Source organism: Leopardus geoffroyi, chromosome A3 (assembly GCF_018350155.1).
Source record: "Leopardus geoffroyi isolate Oge1 chromosome A3, O.geoffroyi_Oge1_pat1.0, whole genome shotgun sequence".
In the NCBI taxonomy this organism is placed as follows: Eukaryota; Metazoa; Chordata; class Mammalia; order Carnivora; family Felidae; genus Leopardus; species Leopardus geoffroyi.
Genome location: NC_059336.1, coordinates 11,400,515 through 11,405,994, shown reverse-complemented (window position 1 = coordinate 11,405,994; position 5,480 = coordinate 11,400,515). Strand labels below are relative to the sequence as shown.

Sequence of the window (5,480 nt, the reverse complement as noted above, 5' to 3'; positions counted from 1 at the left end):
GCACTGATGGTGTAGAGCCTGCTTCGAACCCTCTGTCTCCCTCTCTCTCTGCCCCTCCCCCACTCGCACTGCCTCTGTCCCTCTCAAAATAAATAAATACACTTAAAAAAAACAACCCTCTGGACAAAGTAGATAAAGACATATCGAGCACATTTTAAGATAAAAAGACGCAGCATGTCCTCTAGCTGACGTTTTGCAGTAGAGCATACTGCTAGGACACACAAATATAGTCAAAATGACATATAATAAATTGAATTTTAAAAATCAACAATAAACAAAAGAGTTTATTTTTCTCTCGTGTGAATGAAGTCCAGATGTAGGCAGTTCAGGGCTGGTTTGAAGACTCCACAAAGCTCTCAGTGTCCCAGGCTCCTTCCTGGTCACAACTCTGCCATCCTTAGGGTGTGGCCCTCCTCATGATCCAAGGTGGAGGCCACAGCGCCAGCCTTCTCGTCTGCCTTCCAGGTGGCAGGATGGAGAAGGAAAGATGATGAGCAAAGGGTGGGCCACAGCTAAATCTCTAGGAAGGATTCCAGAAACTGCCAAGCACACTCCTATTACGACCCATTGACTGGAACTCAAGTATATGGCTGCCCCTAGCTTCTAGGGAAGCTGGGGAAAGCTGTCTGTATTCTGCATGGCCATGAACTCAGCTCAAGGTTGATCAAACATTTGTAAATAAATGAGATAATTTTAGACAGTGATACATGCCGTGAAGGAACACAGCAGGGCAAGCTGAGGGAGAACAGGTATGGGAAGGGTCTGTCCCAGGCCACAGGGCTGGGACCTGAAGGACGGGAAGGCCTGGGGGAGAGCATTCCAGGCACCAGGAACAGAAAGTGTGTGCCCCGAGGCAGGAACAAGCCCGGTGTGGTGAAGAAACAGGAGGCCAGTGGAGCTAGGGTGGGGGTGCGGGTATGGCCTGGAGCAGCGGAGCTCAGCTGGGCTGGACCCCGGGGGGAGCTGTGAGGCCCAGCGTGGCATCTGGGACTTTTTTTCCAACTACAGTGGGGAGACACTGGAGGGCTGAGGCTGAGAAAGGAGACCCGATTCGATATCCCTTTGAGAGGAAGCTGAGCTCCCGAGGCCTGTGACATTTACCTGGAACCCTTCTGAGAGCTTATCATTCGGTCATTCAGTCATTCAGTGAACGGGCTGTGGTGGCCGAAATGGCCCTCCCAGTCTCCGCTCTCAGGAGAAGGGCAGACAGATCCAGCAACAGAGCACGTCAGATCCAGCCCCCAGATGGCACTGAGCGCTTTGAGGGAAAGATGAACAGGACCACAGGAGGGCCTACCTTTGCTGGAAGAACAGAGAAGGAGGTGATCTTTGAGCCGAAATTTGAACCAGCCGGAAGCATTATCTTGGTGAAGCCTGGAGAAAGGGAGAGAACATTCCAGGTGGAGGGAACAGCCTGTGCACAGTCCTGGAGAGGCAGGAAGAGAATCGCGTGTTCGAGAAATTCACCGGTCTCTGGCCTGGCAAGAGGGAGGTGGGTGGGAGAGGTCAGCAGAGGTCAGATCTCAGAAAGCCAGGAGGAGGGCTCCAGGCTTGCATGTGCTGGGCAGGATGATTTATTAAGCTCTCTGACCCCAAATCCCTGGGATGGGCCTGTGGTCGGATCCAAGACAAGCAGGGGCCTTGCTGTCCTTGGAGGGTGTTTACAGGCTCGCTGATGACACAGGCTGCTCCCCTCCTGTGGCTTGCAAGTCACTGGGCACTAGAGGCAGGTCTGTTCCCTTGCTCTCAGCCCTGACAGTGCCTCTGACTCAGCCTCCTGCCACAGCCACCCCTCCCATCACCGCCGAGGCCACCATCTCGCCCTTCATCCCTCCCTGCTAAGGCTCCACAGGACTGCATGACCCTGGCACTTGGAAGAGATTCTCCAGCTCCAATCAAACCTGCCCATTTCACAGAGGGAGAAACTGAGACCCCCACAAGGAAGAGGCCCTTCCCCCAATGTCTCACTCCAAGGTTGGAAGAGAGCCAGGGCCTGGTCCCAGGCCTCCTGACACCTGACCCTAAACCTCTTTTAAAAAGAAGAAGAAGGCGGGGGGGGGGGGGGGGGTGTAGGAAGTAGAAAAGAAGGAGGAAGGGAGAAAGAACTTGAAAAAGTAACATTTATTTATTTTTTGAATCCTAATCGCCATTTATTAAACATGTAATGGATATCAGACACGGTGTAAGCTCCAAACATGAATGATCTTAATTAATTTCCATAAAGCTTTAAGGGACAACTATTTTCCCTCATTTGATAGAGGAAGCTCGGCTTAGAGAGATCAGATAACTTGCCCAAAGTCACCCAGTTAGTGTCAGAGCCAGGATTTGAACCCAAGGACTGTGACAGCAATGCCTTATGATTTTAATCATTACAGGTTTTTTTTTACATTTTTAAAAATTGTATTTAAATCCAAGTTAGTTAACATATAGTGTAATAATGGTTTCAGGAGTAGAATTTAGTGATTCATCACTTACATAGAACACCCAGTGCTCATCCCAAGTGTCCTCCCGAATGCCCATCCCCCATCTAGTCCGCCCCTCCCCCCCCTCCCCTCCAGCAACCCTCAGTTTGTTCTCTGTATTGAAGAGTCTCTGATGGTTTGCCTCCCTCTCTGTTTTTCTCTTATTTTTCCTTCCCTTCCCCTAGGTTCATACGTTTTGTTTCATCTGTTTGTGAAATCATATGATAAAAAGTAACGGTTAAATGGAACTTAGTGTGAGCCCTTCCCAGGGAAAGGAAAGGGACTGGCCTCCAGTCCCTTGGTCCCAGGCAGTGACTCTACCTCTGTAGCTTGTTCTGTGGAAACCTCACAGCTACACAGTGAGATGGATGGGTATGATTACATCTTCTAAATGGTTTCTAAAATGGTTTAGAAAACAGAGGGGCACCTGGGTGGCTCAGTCGGTTGAGGGTCCAACTTCAGCTCAGGTCATGATCTCACGGTCTGTGAGTTCGGGCCTCACATCAGGCTCGCTATTGTCAGCATGGAACCTGCTTTGGATCCTCTGTTTCCCTCTCTCTCTGCCTCTCTCTCTCTCTCAAAAATAAAGTCAACATTTAAAAATGGTTTAGAAAACGGAGAACCTCTGCAATCCACTTGTCATCACACAGCAGTCATCTGGAAGGGGAGAGATTCGAACCTAGGTCTGGCTGCAGTTCCTGGCCCCCAGCACTCCCCACTTGCCAAAGTTGCCTCTCCTCTGCTCCCCTCCTCACAGGGTTGCAGGCTCCTCTTTCAAAGCTACACAGCAGAGACTTTTCCTGGCTGTCCACAAGCCTACAGATATGTTTCCTTTGGCCTGTGTGGCATTTTAATAAAATCAGAGCCAATGTTCACAAATCAAGGGATTTTTACATGAAAACCCAGATTTCAACCTCCCTTAAAACACTGGGAGATCTGACTGGGCTGGGCCCGTGTTCTGTCTGGCAAAAATCAACAGGGTGTGGGAATGTTCAAAAGGGATGCCCCAGTTCTCCACACTCCCCACCTCTCCCTACTGCCTCCCTGGCCCTTAGGCTAAATGCCAGTTGCCTTTATCACAGTGCAAACACAGTTGTTTTCCTGAGAGCTGGGAAGTCTTCTCAGTACCTATATTTCTCTCAAGAAGAGGAAAACAATAATCCAAGAAGGGTCAGGGTCTTGAAAAATGGGGGAACACATATTTCTTTGTGGAACTGAGGAATATTCCTTGGTGTTTATTATACAAGCGAAACGTGGCTGAGCCCCCACACCACTGTTTAGATTTCTTTCTTGGTTACTCTAGTAGGATTGTCAAATTTAGCAAATAAAAATACAGGATGCTCGAGGCACCTAGGTGGCTCAGTTGGTTAAGCATCTGACTCTCTCTTTTTTTTCTTAATTTATTTATTTATTTTGATGGGGGGCAGAGAGATGATTCCAAGCAAGCTCTGTACTGTCAGCACAGAGCTGATGTGGGGCTTGAACTCACGAACTGTGAGATCACGACCTGAGCCAAGATGGAGAGTCAGACGTTTAATCAACTGAGCCACCCGGGTACCCCAAGCATGTGACTCTCGATTTGGACTCCGGTCATGATCTTTCGGTTCATGGGGTAGATCCCTGGGGGGGCGGGGGGGCCTCTGTGTGCTGACAGTGCAGAGACTGTTTGGGATTCTTTCTCTCCCGGGCTCCCTCTGCCCCTCCCCCCACCTCTCAGAAAATATATGTAGGATGCTCAGTTAAATTTCAACTTCAGATCAGCAATAAACTTTTTTTTAGTATACGTATGCCCCATGCAGCCTTTGGAACATACCTATACTAAAATATTTTCTTCCTTTATCTGAAATTCTACTTTAACTGAGCACCCTGTATTTTATCTGGCAACCCTACCCACATGCTTTGACAGTGGCTGTCTAAGGGGCTTGCATTTGAGTTCAGGTTCCTCCTCTCCTGCTTAGGTGATTCGGGGTAAGCCCTTGACGTTCTTTGGGCTTCTAATGGTGCATCATAAATAATAGCATGAAGACTCAATGAGACAATATATGCAAAGAGCTTAAGACCAAGCCCGGCTCCCTGGACGCGCTCCGGAAACGTCGGCTTCCCTCTCGTCATCGTTGGTGCCTACCCAACAGCCACCCCTTTCTGCTTGGCTCGCCGAACCCCGGTTTGTGCCAACCACGCTGTGCCCCGCCCCAGGTCATGGATGTGATTGGTCTAGCCCACCACGACACGCCCATTCTGGCCTGCCAGTGATTGGTCCGAGATGAGCATGTGACCTGGTTCTGACCAGTAGGACGCACCGGGGACGGAGGCAGGATGAGTGCTCCCGGGAGATTTTCTCAGCCGGGGAGGAGTGGCCGTGCTGCCCCCACCCCACTCTTCCTGCCTTGGCCGCAGCTGTGGGAGAAGGGGACGCTTGACCCTGGCTGCCATCTTATGCCAGTGATGTGGCACCAGGCCAGCGTGCTGAGGATGGCAGAGGGCAAGGTCGGAGGGCTCCGTGGCTGACCACACCGAACTTCTTTTAAAAGAAATGATAGATCGGGGCGCCTGAATGGCTCAGTCGTATGAGCGTCCGACTTCGGCTCAGGTCATGATCTCAGAGTTCGTGAGTTTGAGCCCCGCGTCAGGCTGTGTGCTGACCCCTCGGAGCCTGGAGCCTGCTGCGGATTCTGGGTCTCCCTCTCTCTCTGCCCCTTGAACTTTGGAGTCAGGTACCAGGCGTCACGTTCCAGTTATGTCACCCCAGTTGCTCTGTGCCTCAACTTCCCTACCTGAAGAATGGAGGAAAGATAAGTATCTCCTTAATGGGGCTGTTGTAAAGATGCAATGAGTTAGTGTAAGCGAAGTGCCTGCGAAAGTACGTGGCAAGCTGTACTTAGCATGTCACTGTTAGTCATCGTGATTCTTCTGGTATCAGAACCCAAGTCAAAAATCCTCCAAATGCTGTGCCACTCCGAGTTGATAATTCCTCGAAGAATCGAAGCTTCGACGTATAAGCAAATGTTGTACCCCTTG

The 5,480-nt window shown here is 50.2% G+C and overlaps 1 long non-coding RNA gene across 1 annotated transcript; it reads right to left on the bottom strand.

Moving 5' to 3' along the window:
* Positions 1 to 264: 264 nt before the first annotated feature.
* On the bottom strand, positions 265 to 1,638 carry LOC123579624. The gene is made up of 2 exons (XR_006702857.1): positions 1,298 to 1,638; positions 265 to 458 (listed from the first exon to the last, which is right to left on the bottom strand). It is a non-coding gene; the product is annotated as an uncharacterized LOC123579624 (long non-coding RNA).
* Positions 1,639 to 5,480: the final 3,842 nt, after the last annotated feature.